This window comes from Ranitomeya variabilis, chromosome 8 (genome assembly GCF_051348905.1).
Source record: "Ranitomeya variabilis isolate aRanVar5 chromosome 8, aRanVar5.hap1, whole genome shotgun sequence".
In the NCBI taxonomy this organism is placed as follows: domain Eukaryota; kingdom Metazoa; phylum Chordata; class Amphibia; order Anura; family Dendrobatidae; genus Ranitomeya; species Ranitomeya variabilis.
In genome coordinates this window covers 73,358,903-73,376,459 of record NC_135239.1, presented here as the reverse complement: position 1 = coordinate 73,376,459, position 17,557 = coordinate 73,358,903, and the positions used below count along the sequence as shown (strand labels likewise).

Below are 17,557 nucleotides of genomic sequence, written 5' to 3'. Positions count from 1 at the left end.
AACTTTTTAAGGGCTCCGCAGCGTCTTCCCTCTGCTCTTCACTGTTGTCTGTGACATCCAGCCATGATCCACTAGAGTCCCCACTCTATAGCAGAGGGCAGGAGTTGTAGACCCCTGATGTAGAGAGCACTTTAGAAATAAGGACCTGTATTGGGGAACTGAGTACTCCAGAATCAAATGTCATTTCCTCAGAAAGTGATGTTTAAACACCTCTGCTATCTTTTGCTGCCAGTTATTTTGCAGAGTCGAAACATTTTTTTTACCATGGGCCTAAAAACAAACTGGTCAATGCGGATGTCATGCTGATTGATAGTTGGCTTCCTGCAGTTAGGCAGTGGGGAGATGGCTGTCAATCAGCATGACGTCAGCAGTCACGTCCCATCAACAGAACAGAGTGGAAGAGAAGCTGCTGCTCTGCCTACGTGATGTCAGCAAAAGCTGCTGAATCACCACTAGTAGCAGTCTGTGACCACTCTGGGCCGGCAGAGATCAGTGCCAGGCACAACAGGCAGGTAGGTAGCAAGTACCTGCTTGTTAGTCCTTGGGAACATAATAAAAAAATTAAAAAGTCGAAGAAAATACCTTTAAAGAAGCGATCCCATAATATATTTTCTTATCTTTGCATATTGCTCCATACGATTTTTCATTAAATGGGTTGTCCATAAAGTAGCTTCTACGCACAGACCTCAGGATTCACCGGACTGCACAGGAAATCTGGTGTCTGCTTATCACCTCTGTAGTCCTTATGAAGATACAGACATATTTCAGGACGCTAAACTTTTCCTACCTTTAAAAAAACAAACCTGAAGTTTTGATTGTAGAGCACTCTTCTAACCTCTTACTATTGGGGCAAATGTAGAGAGACGACAAACCTGCAGTACCCGTCTATACTATGCAATAAGAGACGTTACAGCATGAAGAAGAAGAAGAAGAAATAACATTTCAGGTAATGAGCCTTATAGATACTAAATGCCCAAGATATCATTTTGTAAAAAAAGGTTCTCTATACTGAAAACGTTTAACCCTTTCTTGTTCACCGACACTTTACTCTGGGACAGGAAATGCACCGCATTCCTCCCCCCTCTGTGTGAGACCCATTACAGTCCAATTCACTCATTCCGATTTATTTGGGGAAATACTGTAGACAGTGATGCAATAGTGATCATTCGCTGCACTTTTAGACATTTCTTCTATGATTGTTACTTGGCAATAGGTCCAAATAAGTTTTCCCTTGATTCCGTCTGGTCACTGAGCATTTACTAACTTTATCCCTAGAAAAGGTTCTGAGGAAGGAGAATTGGGGGCAGTTCATCAGCAGCAGCTAGACGACTATGGCCACCTGCTGTACAATTCCTGATGGTGACCAGATGAGTCCAGTACACGGAGGTGAACGCTCATTATTGCCTCTTACCATCTATTATATCTTTCTGCTTTACCCTCCGAGTGCAGCAGAGCAGAATCTGACATCAAATTCTCAAGAGTTTGTTCTTACTGTGCCCTGTTTTACCGATCCGGGAAATAAAATCTACTTGCTGTGGATGACATGATAACAAATTCCACTCTGCTACACCTGATACATGCAGCCCTACCGCATCTGTCATTTTTTTTTCCACTCTAACAACCAATAGCAAAATTCAATGAAACCTGGTAAAAATGAATGAATCAGTTCTGTATTGCACCTCACTCACCAGGTGACTCGCACGGCACCCTGGGCTGTATTTTAACCCCGCGTCCGCCTCTGTCCATCATCTGAAGTGTAGAACAATGTATTGATTTACGACATAAATGTAAAAAAAAAATCAGGATTTGACCAGCAATGGTCCGGGATGCATTTTTATGCTGAAACCAAATGCTTCTATATAATGATATCACCGTATACTTGTGAATAATATATATTGCGCTCACGTGTGTAGCGGGGTGAGCGCTCCTCAGCCTGGACCCATATGTCTGTGTACGTCTGACTTGACATTGTCATCGCTCTTTGATTTCATGTCGTTTCTATTTCTTTCTATCCGCTTTTAGTATTTTTTTATAAACTGTTCCATTTAGAATTTCTAGCATTAAATATTTACCCCAGAAACTCATCACGGTATCTAAATAGATGACAGCTGGAAATTGAGGGTGCAGGACATACCCATACATGATTTTGGGGTGGGTGAACCTCGCCTGTGTTTCTGGGCTTCGCGACATGATTTTTGTGTTCTCAGAACGATACCATTAAGAGAAAAGGAAATACGGAATAGCCACTGTAGCATCTGGGATTCTGCCCAGGGGAGAACCACAGAGCTAGCAATCAATAATGCAGAGCTTGTCAAGGATAATCAGCTGAGGTCTTTAGGACCGCTCAGGAATCCTGGTGTTGAGCAAGTATAAGGTTTGCAATCTCTTGTTTGCTGGCATTTGGAAATCTTCTCTCCAAACAGCAAGACACCTCTCCTCCTCCTCCTCCTCCTCCTCCTCCTCCTCGGTGCCAGCAGCACCCCCAGCTCTGCTCCTGTGTAGGGCAAGCCTCTCCCACCCCACCTTGAGAGGAGAGGTCCCTGGCTCATCTGATTGAAACATGTGTCCCCTTTCCTACACCTCAGAGCTATGTGTTTTGCAGTAACTTGGAGGGACAGACTGGTCACCACAAGGACAGCAAGGTCCCCACCCATCTTGCCAATGCTAATTGGGAGTGATTGATGCTGCCTCTCCACAAACCTCTCTTCTAAATACAATGAGAGCAGTGGCTGCTGTGCATTTCAGCTCTCTGGACCATCAGCACCTCCACACGCTGCACATCTGGAGGCCAACGGTGGAGGCTCCTCAGCCAGGAACATCTGGGAGGCTCAGCCTGGAAAGCAACTCTTGATTTTACCTCTGGTCTTTTTTTTGTCCTAGTTTGTTTTCTTCCTTCTTTCTTTGCAGGATCTAAGAGGATAACATGCACTTTGTTTCCCCCCTTCCTGACAGTAGGCACCTCTCCTCCTGAAGGCACCCCCTTGGTCTGGTCATGGATGCTAGCAGGTGATGATCTCCTAAACTCTTTGGATGCACATTCCAGATCGGAGAAAGGGGCTCATTCTCCTTAAAGCGAACCTGGATAACATACTCCTGTCACTAATGAGCACCAATAAAAGGATTATAACTCCTCACGCAGGGACTTCTCTCTAATTAGGACACAGAAAGCCTGCCTTCAGTAAGTACATACTTTTTTTTTTTTCCCCTGAATGTCGCTTCCCTCATTTGCATTTCTTTTATTGCAGAAATGTTCTGCAAGCAGAGATTCAGGTGAACTCCCTCCGGGCTTGAGGTAGAGGGGATTTTTTATTCTTAATTGTTCCTTATTTTTCTTAAGATGAGCTTTGTGGATGTCACTCTTTGAACCGGTTCCTGTGACTTTTTTTTTTCCGCTCTGTGTCTTGCTGTTCTGTGCAAGCTCCAGCCTTTGAAAGCAGTTCTTTCTGATGTCGGCTGTCAGCATGTGTGGAGGTGACCCACTATGCCTTATTAGAGAATTAGGAAGTTGTGCCAAAATCTATACACAATGCTTAATAGGCTTCCAATGCAATTATGGCATGTGAGCCTGAGATGGGGAAATTAGATTGTCAGCCCCGTGGGCGACAGCGAATGAGTCCCGGATGAGCCATTACTTATAAACTGTGGCTCTAGACTAGGGGATAGGCGTTTAAGGAAGACCGCCGCCGCCGGTAGGTTCCACACCCCAGGTGGATTCAACGTGTTTCTGGCTCGAAACGAACCCTTTATCAAATCAAACTACAGATGACTTATATCTCAGTGCAAGACATGGAAGGTATCACGGCGATATATCAAACCGCCCCTGCTAATAGATATACACGCTGACAGCTGGAAGAACAAGCAGCCTGCATGCTTTACTGCACTGGGGTTATCAGTACTTACTGCTGCAATCAATGACTCCTTGACTGACCTCTTTAAGAGTCAATTGATGAGTCCTCCTGGGTTAAAATAGGAAAAAAAAAACCACAAAGACATCATAGAAGAACTGCAGGGATCCATGACAAGGATGCGGTTTTAATTCCCAACTTCGGTGCTTTGGTGTTCTTTCCCCCCATCTCACAGTGCTGATGCTCCAGTTTCACGAGTCGCTGTGAGATGAGTGACTGTCTGTATGGAGCTCTCCATCCATTAACATCTCAGCATCCAGAGAACATTAGCAGTCAAATTGGTCCCTAAAGGAAAGCGGCGGAGTCATGGAGCTCCCCCTGCTGGATACAGGTGGCATACCAGCTACTGGAACAACTGGTTGCTCAAGCTTAGCCATTAGGAAAGGTGACATGATGGCATAGAAGGGGATTTATTGTGTACAGTATATAGTACAAGGGTTATTATTGGTGTAACCTGTCCAGCTGCAAGATCCCGATAGGTTAGGGGGTCCACTGTCATCTTAAAAGGCACTTTCCTACTATCAATTGGAGGGTATAAACTAATAAACTTCACAGTTCACTATTAAAGATGAAATAAATATATGCGTTATGGTATAAGAGGGGCCCACATCCAGTTCTTGCACAGGGGGCCCTCTATTGTATATGTCCGCCTTTGCTATAGTACATAGTTTGTAACAGAAGAAAAAAGGAAGTAAATCGCTGAATATTTCCCCTTCTCTTTTCCCTTGCACATACAGTACATAGTTTGTGTTACTTTACTGTTGTAGAAAGTCTGTACAGATGTCTAGAAATATTCGTCACAAGAAATTGAAAAATAATATTGATAGTTGAATTTACAAGATTGTTGGTTTTGATTTCACTGATTTTGGTTCTGTTACTGAGAACTTATCACAAAGCAACTTCTATATGAAAACTATGGAGAACATTGCACAAAGGGAAATTCCTTAGGTTTAGCAAAGATTTTCTTTTTTTGGTACCAAAATTGCTTGTACTTGTCCCATAGGGTATAAGATTGTTTTCACCTTGACCTAAGACCATGTCCTAGGAGTAGTTGGACTTTACGTGTGATTTTCACCTTATATCACAACTTTATTAAAGCATCTAGTTGTGATCTGCTCTGCAATAATGGAGAAGTGCAGTCCTATGTAGACAGATGTCGGATGTCTAGGAATCTATTTCCTTCATCACAGACTCAGCTGAAGGATGAGATCAAAATATTTTTCATTTTCGATTGAGCGACATTGAAATAACTGTGATGGGATCAACTGTTCTTCCCCAGAAGCTTCACTGCAACGATCCATCATAACGATAATGACTGATAATTACCGGGATGCGGGACACCACGCGAAGCGTCTAAAGCACAATATTAATATTCCTCTAGTCGTATCGGACACAAAACCCGCGGTAAATAAAGTCAGTTTCTCTCTTGCATTCACATCTCGGATTATGACTGAACACATGGAAATTAATGTGAAGCTGTAAACTTCTGGGTGACACATCCTGTGAATATTTAGTAGTAGTGATCTCATCCCAGCAACACGAAAACATCCCAATTATCAGACCGAGAGCAGATAAACCCACTCAAGTGTGAGCCGAATTCTACAGATACCACAGTAGCTGTGTGACTGCGCAACCCAAGAGTCTCCTCCAGAATCGGCGTCCATCGCTCCTTACATGCCACACGAAGACCAATCGCCGGCGTGGCATGGGGGTTGTGGTCAACCACCCAAAGAGGCCTCAGTACAGGGGTTTCCAAAGCAATACACTCACTTTATGGAAATCTACCAGTAATTTGTATATTCTGCGTTTGTCACACAGCAGGGCTGATCCTGTCATTTGGCACAAGTCATTCTCGGATCATAATGGGTTTCCAGGTTCTTTCTATAGGATTGAAAGTAAATTGACTAGGTTATGTCAACCCAGTGAGTTATAAGGGAAACCGGCAATTGTGTCTATTTCACTCTGGTGCCAAATTATTAGTGTTATTAAACTGCAATATTGCAAGAAATGTCACTAAACTATATGTTATATATTCCAGCATATTTGGCATTAAGTGCATAGATAGGTAGAAGGAAAAACAGATGATAGAAAGATGGAAAGAAAGATGCATGGATAGACATGTAGATACTATGAATTATATAGATAGATAGATAGATAGATAGATAGATAGATAGATAGATAGATGTGATAGATAGATAATAGATAGATGACAGATAGATAGAACAATAGAAGATAGATAGATAAATACCAATAAATACATAGAATGAACGATAGATGATAGATAGATAGATAGATAGATACAGATAGATAATAGATAGATAGAACAATAGAAGATAGAGACAGATAGATAGATCGACAGATATGGGATAGATAGATATAATATAGATAGATAGAAGATAGATAAATACATAGATTGAACGATAGATAGATAGAGACAGATAGAACAATAGAAGATAGATACGATAAATACATAGATAGAATGAAGGATAGATAGAGACAGATAAATAGATAGATAGAGATAGATAGATAGATAGATACCGATGGATAGATAAATAGTTAGATAGATAATAGATAGATAGAGACAGATGGATAGATAGATAATAGAACAGTAGAAGATAGATAGACACAATAAATACATAGAATGAACAATAGATGGTAGATATATAGATAGTTAGAGACAGATGGATAGATACATAGATAGATATTAGATGGATAGATAGACAGATGGATAGATAGATAAATCACCCATTGACCTATTTCTTTCCATATCATTAATATCTAGTAACTTTTGGAGTGATTTCTTGGTGGCAGCGAGAATCAGACTATTTCTAAGGTTGTCAGTGTGATCGGGCTATAGTACACCATTGTTACACAGCAGGGGCACATATATATTGTTTTCTATATGTTCCTAGGTACACTGCATTAATGCCATTTTTACCCATGTGGTTCCTCTACGGGGTGTTCCGGCAGCCCAATACATAGAATAAAGGAAGATGGTGGCCAGGCACCAGTCGTCGGTCCTGTTAGGGGAATCAGCCGACTGCTATTCCTGTCTATCTTATTAATCATCAGTAAGGAGCGCGGGGGATGTGAAGCTCTCGTTGAACGCAGGAATCATTTGGTAAAGATGAGATCTATAACCGGATTAGAAAATATTTGTGTTTGAGCCTGTGTGAAGTGATCTATCTAATAGTACCTATTGTAGGACCTGAGACATGTCAAGGGGCTCCTTATTTCCTTGGCGGAGAGAAAATGAGGTCAAGAATCTCTTAATTCTATCTTCTTTATATTATGACTCATTTTCAGCTTTCTTGCTCTCAAGAACAGAAAAACGGCCAAGAAATCCCCCACACACTTCACATCCCTTCTTCTTCTTCCTGGATTTTGGTGTAATATGAATAGTCTCTAATTGACAAATAAAAACCCCATTCTTTAATTCCACAACGTATGTTGCTGGCAGCCAGCTGTTCCGGTTATGATAGCGCCATAGTTTCATGGGAGATTTTATCATCATCGACCTTAAATCCCCTAATTCATTTGATCAGGGGGAGCCGGGGACTAACAATTCTCTTTTATGGAATGGGTATTGTAAACTATCGTATTTGGGCCGGGTATATTTCAGTCTGTCGTAAAAGGAAATGGCATATCCTGGATTAATTACTGGAGATATGGATTTATATATATAACCATTAACAAAGCTGATAACCCATTGTCATGTACTGTAGCCTATACTCGCCATTTAGAGGGTCCAAAACCATCGCTGGCAGTGGTCACCACATATAGGAAGGTGCCGACATTGCATGTATATCATGTATATAAGTAATATATCTGTGTGTTACCTGTAGCCATCAGTACTGTACTGAAGAATGAGACCATCGTATCAGTTCTTGGTCGGTAAAATGACGGGTTAATGGAATGCTAAAAAAACGATACCGGTAAAAGGGGGCTATAAAAGTGCCGAATCAAATAAGCAAGCGATGTAATTTTCTTTTCTATGGTGTTAGCGAGCAATACGTGCGCACTTCACTCCCTGGATTCTGCAGTCCTATGTAAGACTAATGAATTGCAGCAATTTGTGTGCATCTCTAGTGTATAGGTTCCTAGCCATTCACACAATGACTCGGTGTAATGGAATCATGCGCTCGTGATCCGGCCACTAAGTCCCTGGTTTACTAAACAAACCCGTCTGTATGTGAAGATTCTAGAATAAGTTATTGATAAGTATCGACATAACAGGTGGTGGATGGAGCAGACGGAGCAGAGGTAGTGAGATCGGCCCCAAGCCTCGCAATAAACCTGACATCCTACATGTCCTAGGTATAATTCATCCTCGGAAGGATTGGAGTCAGCACTTATTACTAAGTAATCTGGTCTGAGTCTAGATACCGGGTGTGACACATGCACGCAATACACTAAACATATGACTTTTTTGCTTTGCGACATTACGTAATACCATAATTAATGCCGCATTGTCCCGTACATTGTGAAGGGTTTTTTTTCCCCTTCGGGTGATGATGACATGTCAGGTTTTCCATAAGTAAAGCACTTTGATATTTTTCCTAGGGCAGGTAGAGGGAGCCCCTAGTGGTGAATGATATGAATTTCCTTTAGACTCCTTGGTTCTTCTAAAAATCCCGTCATCTGTGTTATTCTCAATGTCATTGATCGGACTGCAGTGCCATGATCACTTTAAATAGATGCAGAACTGATCATCGCACTCCTCTTTGGTTATGTATAGAGAGTCGGTTAGGATAACGCAGTAAGTTTACCGTACATGTCATAGTTATAGGCTGCGTATCACAGGAAGGAATGTCGTAAGATTCGGTAAAGTGTCTGCATAAGGATGTTTAAATTAATACGGGGATCTCCTGGGTAGGACATGTCAATTAAATAAAGGACCGTAAGAAACCGCTTTACATAAAGTTTTGAGTAGGCCTTTGGGATCATATTAAATTTAACTGAATAAATGTCCAGTAATAATTGTCACAAAAAATACATCACCAATACCAAAATATTCATCCGTGCAGGGATATAATATACAGAAAAACCACAGCAGTGACTGTGAACATATATCCTGCAGTAAGGGTAGAAGCTGTTTGCAAACAGCTTCTACCCTTATTACATGATTGTGTAGCCATGTAACAGGGCTGAGTTTGTTATTTGGATATCACAGGGAGTGATGTTTGGCTGCATATGATAGGGCTGCTCACGAACTTATGTTGCCTACATGAGTGCATTCTTCAGACAAACCCCATTTGTTTCAGTAGATGAAAGGTTCTCATTTTACCTTTTATAGCCGGGTGGAGGGCATATGTGAGAAATCCATGTGCATGCCTAATATCTATAATAAACCATAATAATTCTATATAGTGAACACATTAAATATATCCATAAAGGAGCAGGCTTTGGCATATTATTCCGACCCCGCGGCTTGTATGGCTTGGCTCCCTGTATAACGCCACCGTCACTCTCTTTGTCCTTGTGCTCCATGATCTGGTTCTTACTTCATAGAGATATCTGAGATGTAACTAAACCCTATCATGTAGCGCGGACGGGGCCAGCTCCTGTATGTGCTGTTTGCACAGTATCGCTGCCCGTTGTAGACAATCACGGCTGGTAATTTCCCATGTAGACATTCCAGCCCAGTGTGGAATATATTGGGGTCAGACCGGCCTCAGAAATGAAATGCATTCAGCACAGCTATGAATTCTACGTCGCCTCTTCCTATACGTGACATTTTATTCAGATCCTTGCAATAGTCTATGAGCTTTCCGTGCATGCCGCTGTACGGGTATATGGAAATCAGATGCATGGAAAATAAGGAGATCTCATCTCGTGCGCTCGTTATTATTAACCCTTTCGGGTTTAGACCATTCCGGCAGTCATAAATCTGTCATTCAAGCGTTCCAGCGCTCAGGGTGCAGCACACACCCCTCCCTGTAATATACTTATAGCTCTCCACTTACATGCCTGACATTATTACAGATAATGGATTCTGCTGCTCGATGACTTTCATCGCAACGTCTGTCTAGCATCCATTGTCATAGACTACAGGACAAGATATTACACACGCGGTACCTGGTACCAGTCAGAAAATCCATTATCATTAATAATGCCAGGCATTCCCCTCCTGCGCATTATTGACACCACTAGAGAACAACGGACATCCCCCAGGCTCTTTAGGAAGACCATGACGGTCTATGTGTGCTGCAAGCCACCATCTTTGTCCATTTCAATGACATCATTGATTGTAACATCAAAGTGCACTTCCAGGAGGCCGGCATAGATTGGCGTTAGGGACTCAGCATTTACCGCTTTTTCCATATCCCGACACTTCTGTTTTACAAATCGAAAGCCAGCACTATAGTGGCTCACAGAGTCAAAAACGGCTGTCCCGAAAAACGTAAGACAATTGGGGGAAGGTCTCTATTGAGAAAGTTCTTCTTTCATTGTTAGGGCTGTGTGAGTGAATAAAAGTCTAGATTAGGAGAGCCAGAAAGGCATAAAGAGGACCTGTCACCTGGTCAAAAGTGTCCAGCTATTGCTCTTATTTTATTCCCACTGTTCTTCTGATTAATCTGTATTTTGTTCTTGTTTTTTTTGTTGCTTTTTTAATTCACTATGCAGTTCCAGGTACATGGACTTTTTTATTTAGTGCTAATATCGATGGTCTTTACCAAAGCGGTGTGTCTCACCGGATTCTAGGCTATGCTGCATTGTTACCTTGTGAGCAACGCCCCAATGTAAAGACCATAAATGTAGCATTAACGGTGTTGTCTGGCCTTAGACTACAAGTTTACAGTCACTCTGTGTGACTGCAGACTGAACTCCTCACAGTGACTTGCATACATGCGGTCACATGCCAACTAGTCGTGTGCAACCTCACTCAATGCAAGTATATTAAGCGAGGCTGGATACAGTCTAGTTGGAATGTGATGGAAGTAGGCAAATCACGTACTTGCAATCACATGACCGCCAGGTCCCAAAGCTGACATTAGAGAATCCTTACAGTGTGCAGTGTGCGCGATATGAGGATTCACAAGTCTGCAGTCCCATAGAGCAACTGCAGACTTATAGGCTAAGGCCGGACATTGCTTTTAAATAAAAAGGTCCATACCACTGTAACACAAAAAAATATGCTTAGGGGAACAGTGGAAATAAAAAAGAGCGAAAACTGGCCGCTTTTATCCTGGTGACAGGCTCTCTTTAAGGAAAAACTGCTGCCTTTAGTGAAGCGGATACACTGACAGCTTAGTTCGGAGACTGTAGCCACGTGGGCTGCTAGGCTGCAGACAAAAAATACAATGTGACTCAGATGTTAAACTATAGAATATAGGGAAAAACAGTTAATCAAGGCCTTGCAGATGGAAATGTTGGGTCCTCCAGGTGATTCTTTCGTGACCCCCATTCAGGTGACTACAAGAGCATTCTGAACAGTAAAGGAAAGTGAAATCATAAAAGAATTCTTCTTCTCCAGAATCATCTCTAGTTTTCTATCAGTTGTATTGTTAATAATGGACCTGTCATATTTCCTGACATGGTTGTTCCTCTAAACACTTATATTCCCTATTCCCCTACAATTTTACATGATGCTTTCTTGGAAGTCTCCATTGTGTGATTCCTAGGTTGTGTCTTACATAGTCTGGAACTGACCAATCAGTACTAAGAGTGCTAGACTGTGAATGTTGACACCTCTTTGACAAACAGCATGGTAGCACCCAGTTGTCAATGTAATCGTAAATTTCCATTCAAAACCAAAGAAATGAGCTTTAGCACATGTCGGCATAAGTGCAATATGTAGATGCACATTCACACTGTGACCATTTAGCAGACAGAACCTAGGGTAAAAATAAAATGAGCAAATACCCTGCAAGTAATTAGTAGTAGTAAATTTAATCAACATAGGGTACTTCGTTGACATTATTTTGATAAAAAAGCATACAAGCCATCTTGCCACAACAAGGTGTACCCCTATCAGGATGGTCCTAACTCTTGTAGTTCACCTCTCTGTGTGCCAGCAGGCCTCAAAATAGATGAGGGTAGAGCAAGACCCAGGCCCGACTGTTTAAACACCTGCTGGGGGAAAGCTATATAGACTAAATGCACATCCCAAAAAGAAGGAGCCGTGCCCCTTTATGTATAAAGCACAAAAAAAGTAAAGTCAGACCAAAGAAATGAGCCGGAACACAAGTTGGTGTAAGAGCAATGCGTAGGTGCACATTCACACTGTGGCCATTAACAAACATAACCTAGCATAAAAACAATGCAGTAAGTAAATAAATGAATAGTAATAGTACATGTAAATAACATAGGGTACTTAGTTTGCACTATTTTGATCAACAAAGCATAAAAGCCATCCCATCGCGACAAGGTGTATCCAATAAGGAAGACCTCCCTACGTGCCGGCAGGCCTCAGGTCCATTCAGTAACGGAGGAACGGAATAACACAGACTTCTTGTAAAATGTGATCAGGAATTGTGATTTCATGGAAAATACAAGTAGTCACTAAACCAATATGTCAGAACAGGGGCCTAAGGGGCACTTCACTTAGATCGTCACTTCATATTAGTGCCTGGTGTGGATCCAAGTGGTTATTCCATGACAGATCGCACTTGTCTGGCATACTCTATAGATAATAGATGTGTTGAGAAAACCCTTTTATTTTTAGCAACATTTTAATGTTCTGTGTTCCCGTTGTTCTTTCTAATTATCACTAGAAACACTTTAATGAAGGTCACCGGCTCCATTTCTCTCTGTTTCCTTCTGCCTTCTAATAATTCTCCTGCTAATATCAGTAAGTAGCTGTATGTGGGCACGTCGGAGTGTTGACACTGGCTCTGACAGCTCCAGATATAACAGATTGATGTACTTTGCTTGTAAAATGACTAAAAGCAGTTTATTCTGAGCAAATTTACTAGTGATTTTGCTGGGGACAATCAGTGCAAATTGCCAATTTCCTTTGGACTGACGCCTGATTGAATTAATTTCTCCGTCTCGCAGAAAATGAGCCTTTTAGCTAATTTAAGTTTCATTATTCTACGCGGAGAATCTGTTTAGACTCTGAAGTGGGTGCTGTGAATGAGACCAATTTTCGTTTATTAATTGCAAGGCGGCTCAGATCTAATTTAGCATTTAATACTTTCACTGCACATCCCGAACGGCTCACAATGGTGGCCATATTTAATTAGCACACAAAAAACTTCACATCAGGTGTTTCCCCAGTAAGTAAAAATTCGGGTTCAGACATTCACAATAATGAGAAGATTTTAATGTCTCCTCCCAAAATGAATGGGGCTGTGTATGATGTGTAGCTCTCAAACTGAAGTTGTGTACAAAGACTTTTTTGGCTTTTTTCATTTTTTTAGCTCAGTTATGATACTGTTAGGGAAGACTTATAAAATATGATCTGTACCAGGGGCAGACATACCGTTGGTGCACCCTGTCCTTCCACGCAGGAGCCCAAGAGGCAAAGGGGCCCATTTTTTCCTCCATAGTAACAAGCAGCCTCGGTCGGAGATAAATAGAGTGGGACTTTTTGATGAACTATTGGACTTCAAATGGCCCATATACTAATATAGCACATGGTGCTCTCTTTGGTCTGTATCCATCCCTAACCTTTATATTTGAATGGAGAGATTACAACCCCTTATTCCTACCCTTTAAGACTGGCTACAAGTACATTTTTGTATCCTGCTTTAAGACATCCTTCAGTCCCGGCTGTTAAAGACGTAAATGCATTCACAGATTATTTATTTACCTGGACACATACTCAGAGAAAACCATATAAGTCCAAAGTGTAGTGTCAGCACAAGTCACACATATACAGTAATAGACACAAGCTCCCTGAGTGCAGACATAGTCATTTCATATACAGCACCATGCACCCTGTATACAGACATATCCACCACTACTGAGTGCAGGCACATATGTCCCGCAACAGTCCAGAATGTTCTCAGTACAGCCACTCCATATGTAAATCAGCTTGGAATCAATACAGGAGCACCCAGTCAGGTGTAATTGGTGGAGAATCCTGGTAGAAAGTGTGCAATTTCCCTACAGTGTCACCACAAGGAAAATGAAACACTACACAGTGCCACGGCAAATTGATAGGCTGTCATCATGCTGTACAGAAGGACTATACTGCATCTTCTAGAAAGAGATACTTTCATTTGTTTACCGTTTTTGTCATGTCCCCTCAATTTAGTGCCCCTGCACTGCTTCTTTTTGCTCCTTTCTGCAGTGGTGCGTCCATGCACATTGTCTCAAACATCACTACAACTTACTGACTGTATCTCTAAGTGGGCTTAGGTCCTCAACTACTGCTGGCCATGCATGGCTGTGCTCTTAGGCTAGTGCAAATGCTCATGTTCTTCTGCCTATGCCAAACTCAGTCCCTTATTTGACCCATCTTCCTCTACCTGAGCAATAAGAGCCTTATGGTATCAGAAGCTGCTAAGAAGTTCTTAGATTTCGTAGTCCTGGGATTTGACCTGGGTTGTCTTTTGACAATTTTTATCATGTCTGTTGCCTTTCCTGACACTATACCCATCTAACTTTATGTTGGTGTAGACCTTGGCCATGTTTCTGGTGAGTGCATTCCCCAATCCTTAATTTTAGCACATCTGTTTATAATTTGGTTCTGCACCCTGGGATCTCTTTTATTGTTTCTCGCAAGCTGTTACTTATGGAGGCTCTCCTGGGGTAAGAGGTAGAACATTTATAGCTGTCAGTGTTTGGGAGCCTGGGTGCATGCTGTTTGGAGAACATTTGAGGCTGGTAATACTGGGGTCATTTGTGGCTACTTCTGTTGTGTGGAGCACTGTGGCTGGCACTATGTGGAGGCGCTAATGCTTATCCTGTTTGAGAGGCAGTGTGTTTGTACATGGATTACACATGACGATGATAGCGTCTGTATAACCTCATTTTGAAGATGAACTGGTGGTTTGTCTGATTCAGCCGGACCGGAGCTTTTTTTTCATAATGTGATTCTGAAGAAGGTAAAGGTTGTGAGAAATAATCCACCCACCCACCAGTAAATGTTGTTGAGTATAGTTAGTCATTTCTATATTTGCTCTTGAGCTTCCACAATAAGTATGTATGTTCTTATAGTTTACAAAAGAAGTACAGTATTCTAAAGAATTTGATGTAAAAATATAAAAACATTCATTATAATCTACAAGTAGATAGCCCATCCCAGGAGGGTTACTCTATTAAGAAATGCATACACTTAAGTGTAGAGGTCTTGTCCCAGGACAACCACTGCAGTCTCTATATTTAATTTCCAAGTTCAGGAAAATTGCTTAGTGGAATTAGGAATAGTAGTTGGAATGCAAAAGGCATAAGATATTTTGAATACACAAAATACAGAGTACAAACCAACATAGAGGTGCTTTTACCTGCTGCCTCCCTGGCCTATCCAATCAAAGCTCAAAGTTCATTGTAGCAGGAGTCGCAATCTGCAACACTGCTGAGTGTAGAGCGCAGTGCAGTGGGTGACGCCGTCTTCTTTTCTAGCCTTCCCACACCTGTGCTTTGATCTATGAGCTGAAGTACAGGAGCCACTGATACAAGAGGCGAGCATTCTCTACCCTGACTTCCCAAGTCTTGGGAAGAAACAGCTTGTCACAGTAGTCACCAAGCATGGACCTCCTTGTGTTTGCTACTCCCCACATCGCACTGTCCATTTTTGCACTGCACTTAGATGTGGTCGCCGAATGCTGCAGAAACCGACGTGAACCGAAGACTTTGAGCAATGCCCCAGCTTGTTACCGCTCACATCACGCTGTACTTTCCTGTACAGTGCATTGATATGTATCAGGAGCCACTCGCAGCTAAACTGCTGAGTGCAGGACAAAGTTGAGTGAGCTTGGAGGAGACAACTTCCTCCTCTAGCCACTTGGCACCGCTCCCATCATGCTGTACATTTTTTACAGCACTTTGTTGTGGGCACCATGAGTGTAGCAGGATCTGATCTCCATTAGACTGGTTATTGGATGGCAAGGCATCGCTCTCTTTCAACCTACACCTTGGCTGGTGAGCGTGGGCCACAGCACCCTCTACAATATATACAATTCAGTGTCACTTCCCTCTCTACTGGCCCTTGTATGTAAATGTGTTAGCACATCATGTGGTCATCCAACTATATGGCAGCTTTTCAGTTACAAACCGATACACAGGAAATGGTAAGGCATGTATACACACGGTCAAAATTGTTGGTACCCCTCGTTTAATGACAGAAAAACCCACAATGGTCACAGAAATAACTTGAATCTGACAAAAGTAATAATAAATAAAAGATCTAGTAAAATGAACAAATAAAAGTCAGACATTGCTTTTCAACCACGCTTCCACAGAATTTAAAAAAAAATAAAACTCATGATATAGGCCTGGACAGAAATTATGGTACCCATGAAAATAATGTGACAAAAGGGACATGTTAAATCACAGTGTGCCCACTAATTAGCATCACAGGTGTCTACAATCTTGGAATCAGTGAGTGGGCCTGTATATAGGGCTATAGATACTCACTGTGCTGTTTGGTGACATGGTGTGTATCACACACTACATGGACCAGAGGAAGTGAAGGAAAGAGTTGTCTCAGGAGAATAGAAAGAAAATTATAGACAAACCTGTTAAAGATTAAAGTTATAAGACCATCTCCAAGCACCTTGATGTTCCTGTGACTACAGTTGCACATATTATTCCGAAATGTAAGATCCATGGGACTGTAGCCAACCTCCATGGACGTGGCCGCAGGAGGAATATTGATGACAAATCAAAGAAACGGATAATACGAATGGTAACAAAAGACCCCAGAAAAACATCTAAACAGATTAAAGGTGAATTTCAAGCTCAAGGAACATCAGTGTCAGATCGTTGCATGAGCCAAAATAAACTTCATGGGAGATGACCAAGGAGGACACCATTGTTGAAAAAAAAAAAAAAACCCATACTGGAATTTGCCAAATTACTTGTTGACAAGTCACAAAGCTTCTGGGAGAATGTCCTATGGGCAGATGGGACAAAAATTCAACTTTTTGGCAAGGCACATCAGCTCTATGTTCACAGACGGAAAAATGAAGCATATCAAGAAAAGAACACTGTCCCTACTGTGAAACATGGAGGAGTCTCTGCTATGTTCTGGGGCTGCTTTGCTGCATCTGGCACAGGATGTCTAGAATCTGTGCAGGGTACAATGAAATTTCAAGACTATCAAGGGATTCTAGAGAGAAATGTGTTGCCCAGTGTCATAAAGCTTGGTCTCAGTCGCAGGTCATGGGTCTTGCAACATGATAATGACTCAAAATACACAGCTAAAAACACCCAAGAATGGCTAAGAGGAAAATGATGGACTATCCTGAAGTGGCCTTCTATATGCCCTGACCTAAATTCTATTGAGTATCTTTGGAAAGAGCTGAAACATGCTGTCTGGAAAAGGCAACCATCAAACATGAGACAACTAGAGCAGCTTGCTCTTGAGGAGTGGGCCAAAATACCTGTCGAGAGGTGCAGAAGTCTCATTGACAGTTAAAGGAATCGTTTGATTGCGGTGATTGCCTCAAAAGGTTGTGCAACAAAATATTAAGTTAAGATTACCATCATTTATGTCCAGGCCTATTTCATGAGTTTCATTTTTTTAAAATTCTGTGGAG

The 17,557-nt window shown here is 41.7% G+C and overlaps 1 protein-coding gene across 7 annotated transcripts in view; it reads left to right on the top strand.

The window, feature by feature from the left end:
* Positions 1-2,395: 2,395 nt before the first annotated feature.
* The window catches only part of NTNG1 (netrin G1), a 447,853-nt gene continuing 432,691 nt past the window's right edge, over positions 2,396-17,557 (top strand). For all 7 annotated transcript variants that reach the window (XM_077277363.1, XM_077277361.1, XM_077277358.1 and 4 more), the window contains exon 1: positions 2,396-3,178. The gene's annotated coding sequence lies outside the window, so the exon portion shown is untranslated. The remainder of the gene's footprint in view (positions 3,179-17,557) is intronic.